Here is a 27558-nt window from a genome sequence, read left to right on the forward strand (position 1 = left end):
AGGTCTGTATTAGATGGATTAATAGAACAAGTCCCACACACAGCTACAAGCCCAATATTTTTTCAGAGGTAGATGCAGAAAAAAATATATTCAGTTTGCAACCTGATGGAGGTCAGTATAGATGGACTAATAGAGAAAGTCCCACACACTGCTAGAAGGCCAAATATTTTTTCAGAGATAGATGCAGAAAAAAATTATATTCAATTTGCAACCTGATGGAGGTCAGTATAGATGGACTAATAGAATGATGCTATGCCCAAAAGATTTTACTTCACTAGGTGCAGTAAAAAAATTGGTATTCTATACACAGGTGGTATATCTTGCAACACAGATAGGCTACTCCACTGACTAACACACTCTGCAATAGGCCAAAAAGGATTAGCTTTGCTAGATTCGGCCAAATGCTGTGAAAAAAACTTGCACAGCACTGGCACAGACCTGCCTGGCAAAAACTGATAGGAACTGATGTAACCTAGTCCTGAAAAGGACTCCAATTACAATTAGTCTTTACTCCCACAACCTATCTATTTAAGAGCACAGACCTGCCTGATAAAAGTCGTAGGAAATGCTGTAACCTAGTCCTTAAAAGGACTGCAATCACAACTATTCCCTACTCCCAAGCTATCTGTAGATTTGTGCGAAAATTGGCTTGAAATTAACAAGGTATAGCGCACACAGCAACAGCAGTGCCGTCTAACACGCAGCTGCAGCAGTGAGAAAATGGTGGCGACGGGGAAAATGGCTTGGTCTTATAGGGCAAGGACATGTGACATACACTGCCAATGACACATGCCCTTGCTTGTGTGAAAAAAAGCACTTCGCTCCATGTGTGCGCTGCTGATAGGCTGACAGATTGCACCTCCCCACTGTAAATGCGGGAAAGAGAAAAAAAAATGGAGATCTTCATTATTCCTGCAGAGATCCATCCCCTGCCCCTCCCCCCACCCCGCTGTACACTCAAACTGCGTATTAACATTAATTTTCATCATTACTGAGAAAAAATCCAGTTATGATTTTGGTGCACGAACAGTTATCGAACATAACCTCGAACAGCCGAATTTTTCTCAAATCGTTCGTGTTCGCCGAACGGCTCGAACACCGCCCAAAACAGCTCGAATTTGAGATTGGCGAACAGTTCGAGTAGAACAACGCTCATCTCTAATTATAAACTTCTGTGAAGCACCTGGGGGTGCAAGGTGCTCACCACACATCTAGATAAGTTCCCTAAGGGGTCTAGTTTCCAAAATGGTGTCACTTGTGGGGGGTTTCCACTGTTTAGGCACATCAAGGGCTTCCCAAATGCAACATGGCGTCCGCTAATTATTCAAGCAAATTTTACATTCAAAAAGTCAAATGGCGCTCCTTCACCTCTGAGCCCTGCTGTGCGCCCAAACAGTGGTTTTCCTCCACATATGGGGTATCAGCGTGTTCAGGAGAAATTTCAATACAAATTGTGTAGTCCATTTTTTCCTGTTACCCTTGTGAAAATAAAAAAATTGGGTCTAAAGTAACATTTTTGTGAAAAAAAAGTTAAATGTTCATTGTTTTCTTCCACATTCCAAAAACTCCCGTGAAACACCTGAAGAGTTAATAAACTTCATGAATGAAGCATCTTGAGGGGTGCAGTTTTTAGAATGGTGTCACTTTTGGGTATTTTCTGTCATAAAGTCACTTCAAATAAGATGTGGTCCCTAAAAAAATGTTTTTGGAAATTTTGTTGGAAAAATGAGAAATCGCTGGTCAACTTTTAACCCTTATAGCTTCCTAACAACAAAAAAAATTTGGTTCCAAAATTGTGCTGATGTAAAGTAGACATGTGGGAAATGTTATTCATTAACTATTTTGTGTGACATATCTCTCTAATTTAAGGGCATGAAAATTCAAAGTTTGAAAATTGCAAAATTTTAAAAATTTTCGCCAAATTTCCTATTTTTTCACAAATAAACGCAATTGATATCGAAGAAATTTTATCACTGTCATGAAGTACAATATCTCACAAATAAACATTCTCAGAATCAGGGGAATCCACTGAAGCGTTCCAGAGTAATTACTTCATAAAGTGACAGTAGTCAGAATTGAAAAAATTGGCCTGGTCACGAAGGTAAAAACAGGCTCTGACACGAAGTGGTTAAAAACAACATTGCAATGCCCCTTGGAAGAGCTGTGGAGTTCAGAGCGGTTTAACTGGATGGTTTTAATGCCCCTTGGAAGAGACGTGGAGTTCAGAGTGGTTTAACAAGATGGTTTTAATGCCCCTTGGAAGAGACATGGAGTTCAGAGTGGTTTAACAAGATGGTTTTAATGCCCCTTGGAAGAGACATGGAGGTCACAGTAGCTTAACAAGACGGTTTTAATGCCCCTTGGAAGAGACGTGGAGTTCAGAGTGGTTTAACAAGATGCTTTTAATGCCCCTTGGAAGAGACGTGGAGGTCACAGTAGCTTAACAAGACGATTTTAATGCCCCTTGAAAGAGACGTGGAGTTCAGAGTGGTTTAACAAGACGGTTTTAATGCCCCTTTGAAGAGACGTGGAGGTCCCAGTGGAATAAAAAGACAATATCAATGCCCCTTGGAAGAGTGGTGGAGGTTACAGTGGAATAAAAAGACAATATCAATGCCCCTTGTAAGAGTGGTGGAGGTCGCAGTGGAATAAAAAGACAATATCAATGACCCTTGGAAGAGTGGTGGAGATTGCAGTGGAATAAAAAGACAATATCAATGACCCTTGGAAGAGACGTGGAGGTCACAGTAGCTTAACAAGACGATTTTAATGCCCCTTACAAGAGCCATGCAGTACAGCATATTAAAAATATTATTTCCATTATTGGGGAGTGGGTCTCCCATAGTCTTTGCCTATGCCTTCCAAGCAAAAGCTGCCAAAAATTAGGACGGAGGACTTTGCAATGCCCCTTACAAGAGCCATGCAGTACAGCATATTAAAAACATTATTCCCCTTATTGGGGAGTGGGTCTCCCATAGTCTTTGCCTATGCCTTCCAAGCAAAAGCTGCCAAAAATTAGGATGGAGGAACTTGCAATGCCCCTTACAAGAGCCATGCAGTACAGCATATTAAAAACATTATTCCCATTATTGGGGAGTGAGTATCCCATAGTCTTTGCCTATGCCTTCCAAGCAAAAGCTGCCAAAAATTAGAACGGAGGAACTTGCAATGCCCCTTACAAGAGCCATGCAGTACAGCATATTAAAAACATTATTCCCATTATTGGGGAGTGGGTCTCCCATAGTCTTTGCCTATGCCTTCCAAGCAAAAGCTGCCAAAAATTAGGACAGAGGAACTTGCAATTCTGGCAACACGGACCACGGTCACCCTGGTGGTATAGTGGTGGTGGAGGCTGAGGATAAGGAGAAGAGCAAAAAACAGCTGAAATGAGGAAGCATATACCCATGTGTGGGTGTGAAGCGGTGCATGGGAATACACCTCCCGAAATAACACAGTGGATTTGACTTTATGTTACTCTGCTGTCATTTGGTGGTGATGAGAAGTCTGGCCCAATCCAGCCCTTGTTCATTTTGATAAGGGTCAGCTTGTCAGCATTGTCAGTTGACTGGCGAGTGTGCTTATCAGTTATAATTCGCCCAGCGGCACTAAAAACACGCTCCGACAGCACGCTAGCGGCAGGGCAGGCCAGGACCTCCAAGGCGTACAGAGCGAGTTCATTCCAAGTGTCCAGCTTGGATACCCAATAATTAAAAGGCACAGAGGAATTACGGAGGACACTGGTATGGTCGGCAAGATACTCCCTCACCATCTTTTGAAACCTTCCACTCCTTATGAGAGTACCCCGCGCCTCAGGGCCTGAAAGCTGGGCGGGTCTCAGAAAACTGTCCCAGAACATTGACAGTGTTCCCCTGCGTCTGCTGGATTGGAGTTGCGTCTCTCTCGTCTGTGCATCTTGGATGGGCAACGACCTCTGCAGCTAGCGTGTTCAGATGGGAATTTATTTAACAGTTCAGCAGCAAGGGCCTTCTGGTACTGCCCCATTTTTGTAGACCTCTGCTCCTCAGGAATAAGAGAGTGAAAGTTCTCCTTGTAGCGGGGGTCTAAAAGTGTCACCAACCAGTAGTGACTGTCACCCAACATTTTGACAACGCGAGGGTCACGGTTAAGGCAGCGTAACATAAAGTCAGCCATGCGTGGCAAGACTTCCGTGTCCTCACCAAGATGATGACTGACCATGCTCTCCTCCTCCTCCTCCTCCCTCCTGTCCTCAGGCCACCCACGCTGAACTGACGGTATGACAGTTGTACAGGTACTATCGTCTACAGCGCATGATACCAGCTCCTGTTCTTCCTCCTCCTCCTCTCCCTCCTCTCCCTCATTGTCCCCCAATGCACGTTGGGATGAGATGAGGCTGGGCTGTGTGTAATCGCCCGCTACGGCTTCTTGATCCATCTCATCATACTCTGGCTGCAATGCCTCCTCTTTAATTCTCTGCAGAGAGCGTTGCAAAAGACAGACAAGTGGGATGCTGATGCTAATGATGGCGTCATCGCCACTCACCATCTTGGTGGACTCCTCAAAGGTTGTCAGGATGGTACATATGTTAGACATCCAGGTCCACTCCTGAGGTCTTATGTGTGGAGTCTGACCTGAATATCGACGGCCTTGTTGCAGCTGGTACTCCACAACTGCTCTCTTCTGCTCACAAATCCTTTGCAACATGTGGAGGGTAGAGTTCCAACGTGTGGGGACATCACACACCAGTCAGTGTACCGGATGCTGCAAACGCTGCTGCAACACAGCAAGGGCGGTGGAAGCTGTAGCCGACATGCGAAAATGAGCTTACAGGCGGCGTATTTGGACGAGCAGATCTGGCAACTCGGGATACGATTTAAGAAACCGCTGAGCCACGAGGTTAAGCACATGAGCCAGGCATGGTATGTGTGTGATCTTGCCTCGCCGCAGAGCCGCCACCAGGTTATGGCCATTGTCACACACGACCCTGGATGTAGGTTCAGCGGTCTCAGCCACAGATCTGCCTGCTCTTTCACAGCTGTCCACAACTCACAAGCAGTGTGAGGTTTATCACCTAAGCTTATGAGTTTCAGCACAGCCTGGTGCCACTTGGCTGAGGCAGTACTGTAGTGCTTCCAGCTTGTAACTGATGTGGTGATATCTGAGATGGAGGCTGAACAGGAGGAGGAGGATGATGATGCGCAGGAACTGTACACTGTGGGGGCAACTCTGACTGACATAGGGCCCGCAATCCTCAGTGTGGGGAGGATGTGTTCCGTCCCAAGGTCCGACTGGGTCCTGGCTTCCACTATGTTTACCCAGTGTGCCGTCAGGGAGATGTACCGTCCCTGGCCACAAGCACTTGTCCACATGTCCGTTGTCAGGTGGACTCTCCCAGTAACTGCGTTGTTGAGGGCACGGCAGATGTTTTGGGACACACTGCGAGTACCGAGCAGTGTCAAGCATGCTCGCTCAACATTAGTCATAAGTATTCAGACTCTTTGCTCAGACACTCATATTTAAGTCTCATGCTGTCTATTTCCTTGTGATCCTCATTGAGATGGTTCTACTCCTTCATTGGAGTCCAGCTGTGTTTAATTAAACTGATAGGACTTGGTTTGGAAAGGCACACACCAGTCTATATAAGACCTCACAGCTCAAAGGAACTGCCCAACGAGCTCAGAGACAGAATTGTGGAAAGGCACAGATCTGGCAAAGGTTATAAAAGAATTTCTGCATTACTCAAGGTACCTAAGAGTAGAGATGAGCGTTGTTCTACTCGAACTGTTCGCCAATCTCAAATTCGAGCTGTTTTGGGCGGTGTTCGAGCCGTTCGGCGAACATGAACAATTTGAGAAAAATTCAGCTGTTCGAGGTTATGTTCGATAACTGTTCGTGCACCAAAATCATAACTGGATTTTTTCTCAGTAATGATGAAAATTAATGTTAATACGCAGTTTGAGTGTACAGCGGGGTGGGGGGAGGGGCAGGGGATGGATCTCTGCAGGAACAATGAAGATCTCCATTTTTTTTTCTCTTTCCCGCATTTGCAGTGAGGAGGTGCAATCTGTCAGCCTATCAGCAGCGCACACACGGAGCGAAGTGCTTTTTTTCACACAAGCAAGGGCATGTGTCATTGGCAGTGTATGTCACATGTCCTTGCCCTATAAGACCAAGCCATTTTCCCCGTCGCCACCATTTTCTCACTGCTGCAGCTGCGTGTTAGACGGCACCGCTGTTGCTGTGTGCGCTATACCTTGTTAATTTCAAGCCAATTTTCGCACAAATATACAGATAGCTTGGGAGTAGGGAATAGTTGTGATTGCAGTCCTTTTAAGGACTAGGTTACAGCATTTCCTACGACTTTTATCAGGGAGGTCTGTGCTCTTAAATAGATAGGTTGTGGGAGTAAAGACTAATTGTAATTGGAGTCCTTTTCAGGACTAGGTTACATCAGTTCCTATCAGTTTTTGCAAGGCAGGTCTGTGCCAGTGCTGTGCAAGTTTTTTTCACAGCATTTGGCTGAATCTAGCAAAGCTAATCCTTTTTGGCCTATTGCAGAGTGTGTTAGTCAGTGGAGTAGCCTATCTGTGTTGCAAGATATAACACCTGTGTATAGAATACCAATTTTTTTACTGCACCTAGTGAAGTAAAATCTTTTGGGCATAGCATCATTCTATTAGTCCATCTATACTGACCTCCATCAGGTTACAAACTGAATATAATTTTTTTCTGCATCTAGCTCTGAAAAAATATTTGGGCTTCTAGCAGTGTGTGGGACTTGGTCTATTAGTCCATCTATACTGACCTCCATCAGGTTGCAAATTAAAAATAATTTTTTTCTTCATTTAGCTCTGAAAAAATATTTGGGCTTCTAGCAGTGTGTGGGACTTGTTCTATTAGTCCTTCTATACTGACCTCCAGCAGGTTGCAAATTGAATATAATTTTTTTCTGCATCTAGCTCTGAAAAAATAGTTGGGCTTCTAGCGGTGTGTGGGACTTGGTCTATTAGTCCATCTATACTGACCTCCATCAGGTTGCAAACTGAATATAATTTTTTTCTGCATCTAGCTCTGAAAAAATATTTGGGCTTCTAGCAGTGTGTGGGACTTGGTCTATTAGTCCATCTATACTGACCTCCATCAGGTTGCAAATTAAAAATAATTTTTTTCTTCATTTAGCTCTGAAAAAATATTTGGGCTTCTAGCAGTGTGTGGGACTTGTTCTATTAGTCCTTCTATACTGACCTCCAGCAGGTTGCAAATTGAATATAATTTTTTTCTGCATCTAGCTCTGAAAAAATAGTTGGGCTTCTAGCGGTGTGTGGGACTTGGTCTATTAGTCCATCTATACTGACCTCCATCAGGTTGCAAATTAAAAATAATTTTTTTCTGCATCTAGCTCTGAAAAAATATTTGGGCTTCTAGCAGTGTGTGGGACTTGGTCTATTAGTCCATCTATACTGACCTCCATCAGGTTGCAAATTAAAAATAATTTTTTTCTGCATCTAGCTCTGAAAAAATATTTGGGCTTCTAGCAGTGTGTGGGACTTGGTCTATTAGTCCATCTATACTGACCTCCATCAGGTTGCAAATTAAAAATAATTTTTTTCTTCATTTAGCTCTGAAAAAATATTTGGGCTTCTAGCAGTGTGTGGGACTTGTTCTATTAGTCCTTCTATACTGACCTCCAGCAGGTTGCAAATTGAATATAATTTTTTTCTGCATCTAGCTCTGAAAAAATAGTTGGGCTTCTAGCGGTGTGTGGGACTTGGTCTATTAGTCCATCTATACTGACCTCCATCAGGTTGCAAACTGAATATAATTTTTTTCTGCATCTAGCTCTGAAAAAATATTTGGGCTTCTAGCAGTGTGTGGGACTTGGTCTATTAGTCCATCTATACTGACCTCCATCAGGTTGCAAATTAAAAATAATTTTTTTCTTCATTTAGCTCTGAAAAAATATTTGGGCTTCTAGCAGTGTGTGGGACTTGTTCTATTAGTCCTTCTATACTGACCTCCAGCAGGTTGCAAATTGAATATAATTTTTTTCTGCATCTAGCTCTGAAAAAATAGTTGGGCTTCTAGCGGTGTGTGGGACTTGGTCTATTAGTCCATCTATACTGACCTCCATCAGGTTGCAAATTAAAAATAATTTTTTTCTGCATCTAGCTCTGAAAAAATATTTGGGCTTCTAGCAGTGTGTGGGACTTGGTCTATTAGTCCATCTATACTGACCTCCATCAGGTTGCAAATTAAAAATAATTTTTTTCTGCATCTAGCTCTGAAAAAATATTTGGGCTTCTAGCAGTGTGTGGGACTTGGTCTATTAGTCCATCTATACTGACCTCCATCAGGTTGCAAATTAAAAAGAATTTTTTTCTTCATTTAGCTCTGAAAAAATATTTGGGCTTCTAGCAGTGTGTGGGACTTGTTCTATTAGTCCTTCTATACTGACCTCCAGCAGGTTGCAAATTGAATATAATTTTTTTCTGCATCTAGCTCTGAAAAAATAGTTGGGCTTCTAGCGGTGTGTGGGACTTGGTCTATTAGTCCATCTATACTGACCTCCATCAGGTTGCAAATTAAAAATATTTTTTTTCTGCATCTAGCTCTGAAAAAATATTTGGGCTTCTAGCAGTGTGTGGGACTTGGTCTATTAGTCCATCTATACTGACCTCCATCAGGTTGCAAATTAAAAATAATTTTTTTCTGCATCTAGCTCTGAAAAAATATTTGGGCTTCTAGCGGTGTGTGGGACTTGGTCTATTAGTCCATCTATACTGACCTCCATCAGGTTGCAAATTAAAAATAATTTTTTTCTTCATTTAGCTCTGAAAAAATATTTGGGCTTCTAGCAGTGTGTGGGACTTGTTCTATTAGTCCTTCTATACTGACCTCCAGCAGGTTGCAAATTGAATATAATTTTTTTCGGCATCTAGCTCTGAAAAAATAGTTGGGCTTCTAGCGGTGTGTGGGACTTGGTCTATTAGTCCATCTATACTGACCTCCATCAGGTTGCAAATTAAAAATAATTTTTTTCTGCATCTAGCTCTGAAAAAATATTTGGGCTTCTAGCAGTGTGTGGGACTTGGTCTATTAGTCCATCTATACTGACCTCCATCAGGTTGCAAATTAAAAATAATTTTTTTCTGCATCTAGCTCTGAAAAAATATTTGGGCTTCTAGCGGTGTGTGGGACTTGGTCTATTAGTCCATCTATACTGACCTCCATCAGGTTGCAAATTAAAAATAATTTTTTTCTGCATCTAGCTCTGAAAAAATATTTGGGCTTCTAGCAGTGTGTGGGACTTGGTCTATTAGTCCATCTATACTGACCTCCATCAGGTTGCAAATTAAAAATAATTTTTATCTGCATCTACAGTACCTCTGAAAAAATATTTGGGCTTCTAGCTGTGTGTGGGACTATTTGTATTAGTCCATCTATACTGACCTCCATCAGGTTGCAAACTGAATATATTTTTTTCTGCATCTACCTCTGAAAAAATATTTGGCCTTCTAGTAGTGTGTCGGACTTTCTCTATTAGTCCATCTATACTGACCTCCATCAGGTTGCAAATTAAAACTAATTTTTATCTGCATCTACAGTACCTCTGAAAAAATATTTGGGCTTCTAGCTGTGTGTGGGACTATTTGTATTAGTCCATCTATACTGACCTCCATCAGGTTGCAAATTCAAAATAATTTTTTTCTGCATCTAACCCAGCCAATAGTTTTGGCCTAATACCACAGTTTGGCCACTCAGCTCTGCTCGGTTACCATCCATTGTTTTTTTGTGCAAACAACTCCAGAGTTGTGAATTAGTTAACCACCAAAATGAGTGGAAAAAGGCCTGCTGCTGGTGGAAAGGGGAATAGGCGTGTTGGGAAGGGGAAAAAAGGTTGTGTCCGTGGGGTAGGTGTTAAAGCAACAGTAACATCTGCAGAAGAAAGACCATCTTCCAGCCAAACTAAAATGTCTACTTCTTTTAGCGGACAATGTGATAAGATCCCTTTCTTACGGCCACGCCAATCGCTACCAATTCCAGATGAGGCACAAAAACAGCAGGTGCTTCAACGGATATCAAGTGCTCCTTTAAGTGGGCTCTCCTCCACATCAACTTCAACATCACAAATACTCCAGTCCTCAAAGGTGTCACCCAAATCGCACTTGCTTCCTCACAGCTCCCAAATCTCCAGCTGCCCGTCTGAGTATGAGGTAGAACAGATGGTTGAGTCTGCAGAGCTGTTTACTCATACTATAGCCTGGGAATCAGAGGTCGACTCCAGCGCTTCTGTGAATCCAGACGAGGAAATGATCTGCACTGATGCCCAGAATCTTTATGAGTCGGATCCAGGACCAGACGCAGAAGGTTCTGACCATAATGTAGACCCTCATTCCCAAACTGTAACTCCTGTTGGTGGAGACAATGAGGAAGACGATGATAAGACTCAAATACCTGATTGGAGCGACAACTTTAGTTTTTTGTCAGGGCAGGAACAGGTTGGCTCTGAGGACGACGTGTGTGATAACGCACAGGGTGATGATGATGAGGTCGGAGATCCCACTTACTGTCAACCCACAGTCAGCCAAGAGATGAGGTCAGCAGAGGAGGTGGAGGAAGATGCTAGTGACGACGAGGTCAGGTTGCGCCTTCCTGGACAGAGACGTAGTACTGGAAGCACGTCAACAACTGCATCCTCAAACACAACTCTGCCTCTCACCACAAGTCGTGGTGGCTCTTCAGGTCGCATGGGTGCTAAGCCTTGCATAGCCTGGGCATTTTTTCAGATCGATAAAGATGACCCAACTCGTGTTATCTGTAACATTTGTCAGCAAAAGCTAAGTAGAGGCCAAAAAATACATAGTTTGAGTACTTCATGCATGAACCGGCACATGGACATGAAGCATAAGTTGCAGTGGGAAGCTCAGTGTGCTACAATGCGGCCTAGCCGGCCGGGCCAATCACCGTCTGCCATATCTTGTGCATCCGCGGCCTCTTCATCCTCTGTGACTGGGGGGACAGCAGTCACACCTGTTTTGGGGCGCAGACCTGCCACCTCTTTACCCGCAACAGCCAGCGTGATTGGCAGGTCATCATTTTCTTTGGAGGTGGTAACACCAGCTGGTGTTGAGCGCTGTCCGACATCGATAGCACCACCTTTGGATCAAGGCAACCTAACATGTCCGCCTGCATCTTCCTCACAGACCGGCAGTTTGCCGGGGACACCCTTATCAACCCCGTCTAAGCACAATAGCCAGCCCTCGGTCCCTCAGATGTGGACAAGTAAAAGACCATTTCCTCCTAGCCATGAGAAAGCTAAGAGGTTGAATTTCACCATCTGCAAGTTCTTGGCTACAGAAATGTTGCCTTTCCGCCTGGTGGACACAGAGGATTTTCGAGACCTTATGTCCGTCGCAGTGCCCCAGTACCAGATGCCCAGTCGGCACTACTTCTCAAAGAAAGGTGTGCCTGCGCTCCACCAGCATGTCGCACACAACATCACCGCTTCTTTGAGAAACTCTGTGTGTGACAGGGTGCATTTCACCACAGACACTTGGACGAGTAGGCATGGACAGGGGCGTTACATGTCGCTGACTGGGCACTGGGTAACTATGGTGACAGCAGGACAAGGGGCTGCTGTCTAAGTCTTGCCGTCCCCACGAGTTGTGCGTCAATCCTCTTTATGTCAAAGTTCCTCCACTGCTTCTGCCTCCTCAACCTCCTCTCGGTCTTCCACCTGCACCCAAAGCCTGTCTGGTCATGCCACAAGCTTTCTAACTGCGCAGAAGGGATCCTGCACACCTCCTTACTATGCTGGCAGTAGGGCTCAACGTCATCAGGCGGTTTTTACATTGAAATGTCTGGGAAATGTGAGTCACACAGCTGAGGAGTTGTGGTCAGCTCTGGAGAACCAATTTCATGAATGGTTGTCTCCACTGGACCTGAAACCAGGGAAGGCCTTGTGCGACAATGCTGCAAACCTGGGTGCGGCCCTTCGCCGGGGCAATGTCACACACGTGCCTTGTATGGCTCACGTGTTGAACCTGGTTGTCCAGCAATTTTTAGCCCACTATCCCAGACTAGATGGCCTTCTGCAGAGGGCACGGTCGCTGTGTGCTCACTTCCGCCGTTCGCATCCCGCAGCTCAGCGACTTACATCTCTACAGAAGTCGTTGGGCCTGCCACTTCACCGGCTAAAATGCGATGTGCCTACCCGGTGGAATTCAACTCTGCACATGTTGCAGCGACTGTGGCAGCACCGACAAGCCCTGGTGCAATACGTTCTGACGTATAGCCTGGGCCAACGAGATTCAGAGGTGGGGCAAATCACGCTGGAGGAGTGGTCTCAGATCAGGGACCTATGCACCCTTCTGCACAGTTTTGAAATGGCGACGAAGATGTTTAGTGCTGACGATGCCATTATCAGCATGACTATTCCGGTGATTTACATGCTGGAGCACATGTTAAACAGAATTCGGAGTCAGGTGGTGGCACAAGAGGAGGTGGAGGAAGTAGAGGAGGAGGAGTTGTATGCGGAAGGGCTAACATCTGCAAGGTCCAGACGGTCGGCAGCACCAAGGCGGCAGGCATGTGAGGGTGGGGGAGATGGTTTTACCAGGGCGCATGGTAGCAGCCAAACTAGTGAGGAAGGTGCAGGAGCCCAGGAAGAAGTGGAGGATGAACTGATGGAAGACTCATCAGATGAGGGAGACCTTGATCACATTTCTGCTGTGCGAGGTTGGGGGGAGAGGACAGAGGAAGGAAGCATGATTGTTACCTCGCCACCAACACAACAGGGACTTGGTGCTCCTGGATGCGCAACACACATGAGTGCCTTCTTGCTGCACTACCTGCAACATGACCCTCGAATTGTGAGAATTAGAAATAATCCTGACTACTGGGTTGCCACACTGTTAGATCCCCGGTACAAAAGTAAATTTGCAGAAATTATTCCTGCCATAGAAAGGGATGCACGCATGCAGGAGTATCAGCAGAGACTGTTGCAGAATCTTACATGTGCTTTTCCACAAAATACCAGTGGTGCACGTAGTGAATCTCACAGTTCCAACTTGCCAACCGTGGGACCGTCAAGTGTTCAGCACTCAAACCGTAACAGAACCACAGTATCTGCTGGTAACATCAATTTTGCGGAATCATTTCACCACTTTTTTAGCCCATCCTTTGCAAGGCCACAGGAGACAAGAAGTCTGACACATAGTCAACGCCTAGAGACGATGGTACAGGAGTATCTCCAAGTAAACATTGAAGCCACGACTGTGTCACTGGACCCTTGCTCTTTTTGGGCTTCCAATCTGGATAAATGGCCGGAGCTAGTCACTTACGCCTTGGAGATCTTGTCATGCCCCGCAGCCAGCGTTCTGTCTGAACGTGTGTTCAGCGCTGCTGGTGGTGTGCTGACAGATAAGCGCACGCGGCTCTCCACTGATAATGTAGACAGACTCACGTTCATAAAGATGAACAAATCATGGATCCGAAACGACTTTTCTACCCCTGTGTCATCCTGGGGAGAGTAAAAGCTTGATGATTGGTTAAAATCACCCTACCAACCGTTTTAAGCTTTCAAATTACTAATCATGTTTATCTGTATCTTGACTGGAAAATAATTTGGGCTTTGTAGCAGTGTGCAGCACTGATCCTATTAGGCCATCTATACTAAAGCTTCACCAGATTTAAAATTAAAAATAATTTTTAGCTGCATCTAGCCCGGAAAATAATTTTGGGGCTCCGAGATGCGCAAGGCACATAAGTGCCTTCTTGCTGCACTACCTGCAGCATGACCCTCATATTGTCAGAATTCGAAGTAATCATGACTACTGGGTTGCCACACTCTTAGATCCCCCAAACTTTTCGATCAACCTTTTCATTTTAATAAAGACCAAAAAAATGGTCATTTTTGAAATTATAAGCATTAGCAGGTTGTTAGAAACTGAAATCAAACAGTTTTCAACTCAAAACTTTATTCTAGGTGATGTTACATTTTCACATAGAACCCCTTGTTCGAAAGGAGCTTCTGAACTCTCTCGTCCATTGAATTTGTCAGGTTTTGGATGGTTTCTGCTTAAATTGTTTTGCATGAGGACAGAATACCCTCCCAGAGCTGTTGCTTAGATGTGAACTGCCTCCCGCAATCATAGACACTCCTTTTAATGATGCTCCAAAGGTTCTGAATGGGGTAGAGGTCAGGGGAGCATGGGGGTCACACCATTCACACCATAAGTTTGTCCCCTTTTATGCCCATATCAGCCACAGATGCAGATGTTTTATGTGTGACGCGCCCCTGGGCCTGTGTCGCGCTGCGTTGCGCACGCGGGAGCTTACCCGGAGCCGGATCTCTTGAGGGTTGTAGTCTCGTGGCGGTGACCCGGTCCGTGCCCAGGGAGTCAAACTGAGCGGCGATGTAACAGCGGTAGATGTAGGACGACTACGCCACCCGTTGAATGCAGCTATGGAGCTGCCGCTGCAAGACAGTCCGCTGAGGCCGGTGGATGGATGGTGCAGCGTAGATGGTATAACCCCCAACAGGAGGGGTATGGCCTCAGGGCAGCAGATGTGGATGATGGGGGTAGCAGGAACCACTCAGAGACGGTGCGGTGTAATTCAGGGTCTTTACTGGTAACAACGATAGACCCTCCCGGAGTACTTGCTAGTGAACGGGGCCTGGTCAGTCCTTGAGCAGATGGGATCTCCCCTGGCCAGGCGGAGTTGTAGGCCTCCCAAACTGACTGTACTCTTCTGGCTACCTTGCTAGAAGCGGATATAAGTAGCCCACGTCCCTGAGTGTACCGTGTGGTGCTCACCCGTATGGCCGGTGACTCGGGGCCTTCTAATGGCTTCCGCTCCACGATGGCGGTGCTGGTCCCACGCGTGTGACCGTGCCTTCGGGTTTCTGGGCCTGAGGACCTGAAATCCCCTGCCGATCGGCTTCTGCTGCTGGGTAAGAGTTAGTCCCCACAGCCTCGGACGCCGGGTCCGGTAAGAAAGCTTCTCAGTCAGGGCGAGCTCTGCAGCTGCCAGCCCCTGACTTGTAGTAGTATTGCTCCCACTGAGCTTCTGCTGTTTCTTCCTGTGACTGTTTCTTGTCTCTACTCTCCTTGACTGCTAACCCTGCTTCAGCCCCGGGTTTATATAGGGGAAGTTCTTCCCCTCCCAAGACTGGGCAGGAGGTGTGGCATGCACAGGATCCCTGACCAAAGGACCTCCCACCTGCTCTCAGACATAATATCTCTATCACTGTGGCAACCAGACCCCTGGGGTGTCACATTCCCCCCTAGTGAAATTTAGTACTCCGGGACTAAACATATTTTAGAAAAACATAACAAGATATAACAATAACAATACAATAAGAAACACATAAAGGTGGTCACGGCATGTCCGTAACCGGGTGCAGTCTTTGAAGAAAGCAAGGTGTCCATTTCACCAAAACAGGGAGACGTAACCAGGTAGGGGTCTGTCCTACCCCGAGTCCTTAACAGTCTCTAGTCCATCCTGGGTTACGCTCCAACTATGTACAAGGATTCCCGGTAAATCCACCAAGGATTCCTAAAAATAACTGGAAACACAAAATTATACACAAGCAACAATACACAGATAAACATAAATAAAACAATTTATACACTTCAAATCCTCCAGCGTGCGGGTAACTGGCCTCTAGTGGCCCTAGTGGACCTACGGAGCTGACTGTCTGGCCCTGAACTACAGGGTGTAGGAGCTGTCAAGGGTAAACTGGGCAGCTGTCTACCGGCTCTTTGTCTCACTAGGGGTACGGCAGGCTCACTATAAACAGAGGGTTGATCCTCCTGTTCTGCTTGTGTGGAGTCTTCTGCCTCCTGGACCGGCTGTTCTTCCAGCTCTACCTGTTGCTCCGTAGGTGCTTGGGATGCTGGTTGGAGGAAGGTGAGTACGGGTACCACAACTGCACCATTGACTTGAGTCCAAGACCGAGGGAAGTCCCCGAGCACAGTACTAACCATATCTTCCCTTTCCTCTACGGGTCGATGGTCTTCTTGTTCCTCTTCAGGGTTCCTCAGTTGTTCGGGACACTTCTTCAGGTGGTCCCGGGATACAATAGCTGTGGTTTCCCCTCCGTCTTTACTGATGGTACAAACCTTCGGGTTCTCGTGGCTTGAGGGCAGTACGGTGTACGGGTCCTTTTCCCACTGGTCGTCCAACTTGTGGAGCCGTCTCTTCCTCTTCAAGACCTGCTCTCCGGGTACCAGGGGAACAGCGGGAGCATACTGGTTGTAAGTTTTCTCTTGTCTTTCCCTAGCCTGACAGAGACTTCGCTCCACGCTCTCCTGTACTCTCCGGTACTGCTGCTGCCTCTCTGTGTCCCAGTCTGTTTCTGGTGAAGTGTCCTCGGGTGTCAGGACTCCCATTTCCAGGTCAACAGGTAACTTACCAGGTCTTGCCCTCATTAGGTAAGCCGGGGTACAGTTGGTGGAACCTACCGGGATGTGGTTGTATAGGTCCACCAGATCGGGCAACTTCTCAGGCCACAGACTGCGTTCTTCCAGGGGCAACGTTTTTAAAAGATCCATTACCACCTGGTTCATTTTCTCACAAAGTCCATTAGTTTGCGGATGGTAGGGTGTCGTCCTTATCTTCCGGCAGCCATACAGATTGCAGAATTCCTGGAAGACCTCCGCTTCAAAGGCAGGTCCCTGGTCCGTCAGCACTTGGTCCGGGTACCCGTGTGGACGGCAAAAGTGCTGCTGGAAGGCTCTAGCTGCTGTTTGAGCCGTTAAGTCCTTGACGGGGACGACAACCAGAAACCGGGAGTAATGATCCACGATGGTTAACGCGTAGACGTAGCCACTTCTGCTTGGGGTCAGTTTTACATGATCCAAGGCTACCAGTTCCAACGGTTGCCGGGTGACGATGGACTGCAGGGGAGTCTTCTGGCTGGCACGGTCCTTCCTTCTCAGATTGCACGGGCCACAGTCTCTGCACCACTTCTCGATGGTTCCCCTCATGCCTACCCAGTGGAACCGCTCGCGCAGCAGGAACTCCAGCTTCTTCCACCCGAAGTGTCCAGCTCCGTCGTGGTATGCCTCCATCACCATGGCTGCGTCTCTTCGTGGCACCACTACTTGCCAGAGTAATTCATGCGTCCGGGAGTTAACCATTCTGCGGCACAACTTCCCTTTGTAAAGGAACAGTCGACTCTTCTCTGCCCATAGTTGTTTGGCTTCCTCCGGAGCGTCTGGTTCAAGGCGAGCCTCCGGCCGAGTCAGCATCTCCTTCACCAGTCGGACGGCAGGGTCGCTGTCTTGCGTTTCCGCCCAGTTGTAGTGGGGTAAGGGGTTCAACGTAGCAGTCTGCTTACTCCTTACCTGGTGGGAATACTGAATAGTCCCATGACGGTGGAACGCAGGGAGTTCAACTTCTTCCAGTCCCTCCGGATCTTCTCCCCCGTCCGGCAGGTTGGGCATCCTGGACAGGGCGTCCGCGTTGGTATTGGAGCGTCCTGCCCGGTATTTGATTGTGAACTCGTAGTTGGACAGACGGGCCATCCACCTCTGCTCCAGGGCACCGAGTCTTGCCGTGTCCAGGTGTGTCAACGGGTTGTTATCCGTGTACACGGTGAACCGGGAAGAAGCGAGGTAATGCTTAAAGCGCTCGGTGACTGCCCATACTACGGCCAGGAACTCTAGCTTAAATGAGCTGTAATTCTCGGGGTTCCTTTCGGTGGGTCGCAGTTTTCGGCTGGCGTAGGCGATTACTCGTTCCTTCCCCTGCTGGATCTGGGACAGTACGGCTCCTAGCCCGATGTTACTGGCGTCGGTGTAGAGGATAAAGGGCTGGCTATAATCCGGGTACGCCAGGATTTCGTCCCCCGTGAGGGCCATCTTCAGCTGGCGGAAGGACTCTTCTTCCAGCTCCTCCCATTTGAAGGGCGGCTTCTGGTTCTTGGCCTTCCGGGACTGGCCTATCAGGAGGTCCTGCATAGGTGCTGCCTTTTTGGTGAAACCGGGAATAAACCTTCGGTAGTAGCCTACCAACCCGAGGAACTGCCGCACTTCTTTTACGCTGGAGGGGCTTGGCCATTCCTTAATTGCGGTGATCTTATCAGGGTCGGGAGCCACTCCGTCAGCGCTCACCACGTGTCCCAGGTACTGCACCTTTGGTTTCAGGAGGTGACACTTGGAGGGTTTCACCTTTAGGCCGTAACTTGCCTGAGCTTCGAACACTTCCGCCAGGTGTTTCAGGTGGTCCTCATACGTCTTGGAATATACAATGACATCGTCCAGGTACAACAGGACCGTCTCGAAGTTTCTGTGGCCCAGACAACACTCCATTAGTCGTTGGAAGGTTCCCGGTGCGTTGCAGAGTCCGAACGGCATGCAGGTGAACTCGCTAAGTCCCATCGGGGTGGTGAATGCGGTCTTCTCCCGGTCCGCCTCTGCTACAGGAACCTGCCAGTACCCGCTAGTGAGATCCAAGGTAGAGAAGAAGTTAGCAGATCTTAAAGCAGCCAATGACTCCTCTATCCTTGGTAAGGGGTACGCATCCTTGTGTGTGATACGATTGATTTTCCGGTAATCTACACACATCCTCATGGTGTTGTCTTTCTTTCGGACTAAGACTAGTGGAGCTGCCCAGGGGCTACAGCTATCCCTGATCTCCCCAGCCTCCTTCATGTCTCTAAGCATCCCCTTGGCGTGTTGGTAGTGTGCAGGGGGTACGGGTCGATACCTCTCTTTTATGGGAGGATGGTCTCCCGTGGGGATGTGGTGTTCTACCCCCTTGACTCGCCCGAAGTCTAACGGGTGTTTACTAAACACTCTCTCGTACTCTTGAACCACCCGATAGACTCCCTGTTTCTGATGTGAGGGAGTGGAGTCAGTACCCAAATGTAGTTGCTGACACCAGTCCTCCTTTGTTTTCTTAGAGCCGTTACCTTCCTCCGGGTGAGATGGAGGCAAGGGTTCCACAGATTGTATAGCATTTTGGTTAATGGTATATAATTTGGCTAGCGTGGCATACCGGGGCAGGTACACTTCCCTCTCCCCGATATTGATTATGCGAACGGGCACCCTCCCATGGCGTACATTGACCACCCCCCGTGCTGTCAAAATGGTGGGCCTACTGTCTGAGTAAACTGGTTCTACCATTGCCTGGTAATCTCTACCTCTCAGACCAATAGCTGCCCGGCACCAAATCATCATTTCACTTTTTGGGGGCATGGCAATAGGAAAAGGGTCACACATTCTTACGCTACCAATCTCACCGCCGGAGAGTTCCACCTGTTGCCGTCGCATCAGTGCCCGGATCTCTTTCTGGAGCACCCGCTGCTCGCCGGAGCTGGCGTTCTTGGCAACCTGCTGTAAAAGGAAAATCACCTCTGCAAGACAATTTTCAATTACATTAGTTCCTAGAGTTATTTTTGGGTGACTCTCGTGTTTGTCAATGTCTACAATGATCAGTCCCTGTGCTGCCAGTTCGACTCTACCGATTTTGATAGTCACCTCTTTAAATCCGATCTGTGGCACGGGCTGACCATTGCTGGCGATGATACTCAAGTCGTCGTCAGGGTAGCGGGTAATATCCGAGTCATTCCAGTACTGCTTAAAGAGCACGTACGGGATTGTGGTGACCTGTGACCCGGTGTCCAGTAGGGCACTCATGGGAATGCCATCCAGTACCACAGGCAAGACTGGACGTCCTCCCACATATCTGTCGCGCCAGTTCGATGGGCCTGGTGATCTTTTTCCTGGGGGTTGGCCCTCTACCCCAGGTTGTGCCCGTTTAAAGAACAGTACCTTGCCATATGTCCAGGTTGATTGCAGCGGCGGCAGATGGGTCGTCCGTCCTCGCTGTATCGGTCACTGGGTCTTCCTCTGGCCGGTGGGGTCCTCCTTGGTCGACGCCACGGGATGTCCTCCGGTCCGGATGCCAGCTGGATCTTCCCTGGGGTGGAAGCCTGTAAAGACTGCACAGTTCGGGTTAGCGCAGCAACGCTCTTAGCTAGCTCTTGGACATGATGGTGTAGGTCTGGAGCCGGGTCATTGTCCAAAGCCTGCGCATCAGCTCCCACAGGCCCTGCCGACAAGGGCGCCGCCTCCTGGTGGTAAGTGATAGCAGGGCGCTTGTGGGTCACAACGCCACCCGGCGCCGGTTCTCGGAGCACCCGGATGGCTCTGTCCTTGAACTGTGCAAAGCCCAGATGGGGATCCTGTAAGGCCATTGCCCGCAACTGGGTTCGGTGGGTATTACAATACAGTCCCTCTATAAACTGTTCGGTCAACAGCCTGTCCTCGTTTCCCACTCCATCAGGGTCGGTCTGCTTAATGGCCCTCAGGGCCTCTTGTAGGTTTAGTGCATAGTCCCTTATACTCTCATGCGCTCGCTGCTTGCACCCGTAGAATCTAAGCTTAATCTCGGCTGAGGTGCGGGTATCAAAGGTGTCCTTCAGCCGGGTTAGTATCCCTGCGACAGTCTTCCTCCCAGGTGGCCAGGATTTTACTTCCCTTTTGGCTGCCCCGGTTAGTTGGGCCACCAGGATGCTCACTTTTTGCTCTTCTGTGAGGGGGTACACCTGGAAGAGGCTATCCAGCTTTTCTCTAAAGTCATGCAGGGTATGTGACTCCCCTGAGTACTGGGGTAGCCAAGCTGCTCCCGGGATATAGGGCATGGTGAAGGGCATAACTTCAGCAGCGGTAGCGCTGGCGGGGGTTGAGGCAGTGAAGCTCTCCTCCGTATCCGACATCTTCCACCCCCCTAGTGGACCGTGGCCTACCTTGCGATGATCCTGTTCCGTAGGCCGCGGCTCCGCAGTGGATCGTCAGGGTTGAGGACCTTCCGTCGCGCTCCTGTGACGTCGGCATCTGCTGGGCTCCTTCCAGGACCTTACGCAACGTCCGGACGTGAGGCGGGGCTTCAGTTCTCGCGCGCTTTCGGAGTCCACGCCCCTCTTCTTCCCGCGCGGCGTCCTCAAGATGGCGTCCAATGGCGGGAAAACTCCACGGATGGCGGGAAGAAGGCAGAAGATGGCGCCGGATGGCGGGAAACTTCACCGATGGCGGGAAGAAGGCTGAAGATGGCGCCGGATGGCGGGAATCTTCACCACAGGTAAGTTTGAAAAGTCTCTTTTTCAGGCACGCAGTACCCGGTGGTTGCGGGCACGAAATCCTGCCGACTACGCCAAAGTTGACGCGCCCCTGGGCCTGTGTCGCGCTGCGTTGCGCACGCGGGAGCTTACCCGGAGCCGGATCTCTTGAGGGTTGTAGTCTCGTGGCGGTGACCCGGTCCGTGCCCAGGGAGTCAAACTGAGCGGCGATGTAACAGCGGTAGATGTAGGACGACTACGCCACCCGTTGAATGCAGCTATGGAGCTGCCGCTGCAAGACAGTCCGCTGAGGCCGGTGGATGGATGGTGCAGCGTAGAAGGTATAACCCCCAACGGGAGGGGTATGGCCTCAGGGCAGCAGATGTGGATGATGGGGGTAGCAGGAACCACTCAGAGACGGTGCGGTGTAATTCAGGGTCTTTACTGGTAACAACGATAGACCCTCCCGGAGTACTTGCTAGTGAACGGGGCCTGGTCAGTCCTTGAGCAGATGGGATCTCCCCTGGCCAGGCGGAGTTGTAGGCCTCCCAAACTGACTGTACTCTTCTGGCTACCTTGCTAGAAGCGGATATAAGTAGCCCACGTCCCTGAGTGTACCGTGTGGTGCTCACCCGTATGGCCGGTGACTCGGGGCCTTCTAATGGCTTCCGCTCCACGATGGCGGTGCTGGTCCCACGCGTGTGACCGTGCCTTCGGGTTTCTGGGCCTGAGGACCTGAAATCCCCTGCCGATCGGCTTCTGCTGCTGGGTAAGAGTTAGTCCCCACAGCCTCGGACGCCGGGTCCGGTAAGAAAGCTTCTCAGTCAGGGCGAGCTCTGCAGCTGCCAGCCCCTGACTTGTAGTAGTATTGCTCCCACTGAGCTTCTGCTGTTTCTTCCTGTGACTGTTTCTTGTCTCTACTCTCCTTGACTGCTAACCCTGCTTCAGCCCCGGGTTTATATAGGGGAAGTTCTTCCCCTCCCAAGACTGGGCAGGAGGTGTGGCATGCACAGGATCCCTGACCAAAGGACCTCCCACCTGCTCTCAGACATAATATCTCTATCACTGTGGCAACCAGACCCCTGGGGTGTCACATGTGCAGCATGAGATGGTGCATTATCATGCAGAAAAATGATCTTGCTGTGAAATACACGGTTCTTCTTCTTGAACCATGGCAGGAAGTGCTGTTTGAGAAAATCCACATACATTATGGAGTTCATCTTTAGCGCCTTCAGGGATCCTAAAGGGGCCGACAATCTCTCTCCCCATGATTCCAGCCCAAAACATTACTCCACCTCCTCCTTGTTGGCGCTGTAGCCGTGTTTGCGTGGGGTGTCCATCAACCAGCCATCCTCCACTCCATCCATCTGGACCATCGAGCGCTGCACGGCACTCATCCGTGAACAAAACAGTTTTGAAATCAGTCTTCATGTAATGTTTGGCCCACTGGAGCCGTTTCTGCTTGTGTGAAGTGGATAGAGGAGGTCGACAGGATGGCGCATGCACAGCTGCAAACCTCTGAAGGACCCTGCATCTTGTTGTTCGGGGGACGTTGGAGGCACAAGCAGCTTCAAAAACTTGTCTGCTGCTATGACAAGGCTTTTTTGCCGCTGCTCTTTCAACCTGACGTAATTGCCTGTAGGAAAGAGTCCTCAATTTGCCCTTATCAGCACGCACACGTGTGTACTGTGAATCAGCTACATACTTCTTGATTGCCAAGACACTTCATCCTGATCATCGCACAATGTTGATTGTAGTCATGCCTTGACCTAAACACTCCACAATTTGTTGCTTCTCAGCAGCCGACACATCCTTTTTCTTTCCCATTTTGGCAGAAAATGTAGGCTGCTTAATAATGTGAGAGAGCCTTCTTAAGTAGTCTTGCCTTTCATTGGACACACCTGCCAAACTAATTAGCACAGGTGTCTGCAATTGCTTACAGTGATATAAAGAGCCCTGACACACATCACCATCAATGAGTTTAACTGACAAACAAACAAATTCTTCCCTTATCACTCCTAAACACTTTTTGTATAATAATTTGGAACGCAGTGTACATGTGCTTTTCCACAAAACACCAGTGGTTCACGTAGTGAATCTTACAGTTCTAACTTGCCAACCGTGGTCTGTATGGAGTTGTTCAATAAAGGGCCCAAAATTAAGATAACATAGATGGGAGAGGTCTCTATGAATAGGAATTCCTAAGTATTTGATACCCTGTGAGGGCCAGGCAAAGGGAAAGTTGGACTGGATGGAATCCTATATGGATTTGGGGAGGGAGACATCGAGGGCCTCAGACTTCGCTGCATTGATTTTAAAATTTTACCATGTAACAAAGTGATCTATTTCAGCCATAACAGCATGGATGGATATATGTGATTGAGTGATATATACTAGGACATCATCAGCAAATAGAGAGCACTTGTACTCGGTGCCTCCCACCTCAATCCACCTAATATTGGGGTTATGGCGAATTGATGAGAGCAGGTGCTCCGTCACTAGGATGTATAAGAGAGGGGACAGAGGACATCCCTGCCTTGTCCCATTGGTGATTGTGAAAGGTGATGAAAATGTTCTGACGCACCCCCTGGGCCTTGGGACACCCGGAGCCGGACCCTTTTTGGTGGATGCTGGTGGTTGTAGTCTTCGTGGCGGCGACCCAGTTCCATGGCTCAGGGCGGTCAAACCAGTGGCGGAACTATTTATGTGGTTTTCATGTTTAAATGTCCGACTACGCCACCCGTGGATTGCGGTCAGAGTGAACCGGCGCTACAGGGCAGACCACTGAGGCTGGTGTTGTGGGTGCAGCAGAGCGTAGCATAACTCCCCACGGGAGGAGTATAGCCTCAGGGCAGTGTATGCGGAGGATGGGGGTGATGGTGCAGGGCAGCAGCAGTAACGACACGGAGTCAGTGATGCAGTTCAGGGCCTTTACTCACAGTTCTTATTATCCAGACCACGTCTGCAGGTAACGGCTGCCCACGTCGTACTGTGCTCACCAGGTGAGGGGCTCAGACAACTCCCAGATAACTTTGGAGCACTTCACAGGACCCCCTTTGTGTGTCCTTTGTCTGGCCTTTCTTACCAACACTTCTGTCCGGCTGCCTCGGGCCTCCTCTTGGTAAACTTGGCGCCAGTTTCCCTGACCCTATGTGGTGCCTTCCTAGCGGGTGTAGCGAGGGGCTGCGCCACATAAAATGTCAGAGCCTCCGGTTTCTAGCTGAGGGTCGTTTCCTGCCTCCACTAGTTCGGGGACCGGTCTCCCCCTTTGGCCTGACCCCTCCACGCAGGTGGATTCGGGCGTGCGGTGGCGACTCGCCCGTCCGCACCCCTGGGATCCCTTCATTCCTCGTTCCTGGAGCCTTCTCCGCTCCTCTTCCTTCCTTCTCCCTCTTCCAGGCCTGGGCCTCTGTTACTAGGCCCGCCTCTGGAGCAGAGCTCATGCAGAGCCCCTGCTCCCTGCCACTTCTGCTCAGACTTCTCTGCACTGAACTAAGATGGTGCCCACCTTTTATACTCCCTTCTCAATGCACCCAGGAACTGCTTCCTCCCTGCTCCTGCACTACAGGGTTCCCCTTCCTCAGTGTTCCCTCCCCCCACTCCAGCCAGGGACAGGGACTGTCGTGCCCATCTCAGGGGCATATTGGTCGCCCTGCCCCACGGCAATGTGGTGTAATGCATGCAGGTGTCGGGTCCTGATCCACACTCCATCCTTACCTGAGAGTGAGATATCACACCTCTGGGTGAGGTGCAATACGTCTGTAGCAACCGAGCCCTCAGGGTGCTACAGTTCCATTTATCTTCAGCCTAGGTGACGTATTGCGATACAGGGCCGTGATTTTGGCTATAAAAGGGTCCCCTAGACCCCTACCCCAAGCTTTTTAAGAGAATCATATATGGCGTGCCAGGAGACTCTATGGAATGCTTTCTCAGCATCCAACGAGAGTATCTAATTACAAATTTTTAACTGCATCTAGCCCAGGAAATACTTTGTGCCTAGTAGCAGTGTCTGCTAGTGAGCGGATTATCCCGGCTGTTAAGCAAGCTGCACCACCTGTAGTTTAGACACTTAATTTTTTCAAAGGAAATGCTTCGGGACCATGGGATACTTAGTGAAGAGCATCAGGAGGCACCCCAAGGCATAGGGGCTGGGACTGGCAGTAGGATGCCTTGCGGTGGACAGCCGAGCTCGATCCTTATAAAAGCTTTTTAACTGCAGCAGCTTTAGTGGACGCTACTGGAGCTGGAATTACCGCGGCTGCTGGCATGAGACTTGCCCTCCAATAGATCCTTGTAAATGGATTTAAAGTGTATTCATTCAAATTAGAGAGACAATTTAAATTAAAAGCTTAGAGCTGCCTCCACCACAGGGGGGCTCGCTCGACCCACCAGCGGACAGGCACCAGTATTGGGAGAGGGGGGCTGGCCGTCAGGGTTCACCGCGGCTCTGGCACAAACCCGGCGACACGAAGGTGGCACGGGCAGGAGCGGACTGGCCGTGTCGGCTTCTCACTTTTTGGATTTTAGAAGAGCATGACATGCCTATATCTGTGTCTCCCCCTCCTTTTACTCCTCCACCTCTTTTATTTTCGCATGACTATATGTACTTGTCACTTTTCCATGTGTTAGTTATGTCTTCTGAGCAGTTTGTCAGCTTTTGGACACCTTTGAAGGTGTTTTCTATGTGTTTCTATGTGTTTTTGTTTGCCTGCCATTGGTTTTAACGGTGTTCAAAGGTGTTCGACGAACAGTTCGACGAACAGTTCGGCGAACACACGGGTGTTCGACGAACCGAACCGAACTCGAACACTACGGGGGTGGCTCAACACTACCTAAGAGCACAGTGGCCTCCATAATCCATAAATGGAAGAAGTTTGGGAACCCCCAAAATCACTGTGGCTGAGCTCCAGAGATGCAGTAGGGAGATGGGAGAAAGTTCCACAAACTCAACTATCACTGCAGCCCTCCACCAGTTGGGTCTTTATGGCAGAGTGGCCCGACGGATGCCTCTCCTCAGTGCAAGACATTTGAAAGCCTGCATAGAGTTTCCTCAAAAACACATGAAGGATTCCCAGACTATGAGAAATAAGATTCTCGGTCTGATGAGACGAAGATAGAACTTTTTGGTGATAATTCTAAGCGGTATGTGTGAAGAAAACCTGCTCATCACCTGCCTAATACAATCCCAACAGTGAAACATGGCGGTGGCAGCATCATGCTATGGGGGTGTTTTTCAGCTGCAGGGACAGGATGACTGGTTGAAATTGACGGAAACATGGATGCGGACAAAGTACAGAGATATCCTGGATGAAAACCTCTTCCAGAGTGCTCTGGACCTCAGACTTGGCCGAAGGTTCACCTTCCAACAAGACAATGACCCTAAGCACACAGCTAAAATAACAAAGGAGTGGCTTCAGAACAACTCTGTGACCATTCTTGACTGGCCCAGCCAGAGCCCTGACCTAAACCCAATTGAGCATCTCTGGAGAGACCTGAAAATGGCTGTCCACCAACGTTCACCATCCAACCTGATGGAACTGGAGAGGATCTGCAAGGAAGAATGGCAGAGGATCCCCAAATCCAGGTGTGAAAAACTTGTTGCATCATTCCCAAGAAGACTCATGGCTGTACTAGCTCAAAAGGGTGCTTCTACTCAATACTGAGCAAAGAGGCTGAATACTTATGACCATGTGATATTTCAGTTTTTCTTTTTTAATAAATTTGCAAAAATTTCTAGATTTCTGTTTCTTTTCAGTCAAGATGGGGTGCAGAGTGTACTTTATGAAACAAAGAGTGAAAAATGTAAAGGGGTCTGAATACTATCTGTACCCACTGTAAGTGGGGGTATTGATGCGTAAACACAGTATGAGGAGGAGGGTGTGGGGGATTGGTGTGGACACAGTATAGGGAGCGAGGGGGACCTGTGAGGAGACAGTATGGCAGTATAGGGAGTGAGGGGGATCTGTGAGGAGACAGTATGGGGAGTGTTGAATATGAAAGAAAACAGTATGAGGAGCGGGGTGTGGGTGGGGAAACAGTATGGGGACACAGTGTAGGGCAGATATTTTTATTCAGGAGCATTATAATCACACTGCTATTTTTAAGGGTACTGGGCCGGGATGTGCTAGAGAAGATGGAGACCAGAGAAGATGAAAGTCTGCAAAGATGAGATGTGGATGTGAAAAGTCATTGTGGCGTCTGAACAAGATGAAGAAGAAAAGAAAGAGAACAACTCCAATCAGAGATGATGTAGTCTACAAGGCACTTAGATGTAAATGTTTATTTTTGATACTGCCTGGGTCTCATCAGTACTGTGTTTCCTATATGGTGCGCAATCTGATGGCTGTTAACAACTCCCTGTACCACCTTACCATTATTAAGGACATACTGGGAGTTGTAGGTTCATGTGATACAATTGTATATGGGGCTGACATGACATTACAATTGATTGCTGTGTGATGTATTCATGTACTGATGGTGGTTCTGTTCATGTATTCATGTACTGATGG

Source organism: Phyllobates terribilis, unplaced genomic scaffold (genome assembly GCF_046119375.1).
Source record: "Phyllobates terribilis strain yellow unplaced genomic scaffold, ASM4611937v1 Scaffold_2__4_contigs__length_985480577, whole genome shotgun sequence".
Classification (NCBI taxonomy): Eukaryota; Metazoa; Chordata; class Amphibia; order Anura; family Dendrobatidae; genus Phyllobates; species Phyllobates terribilis.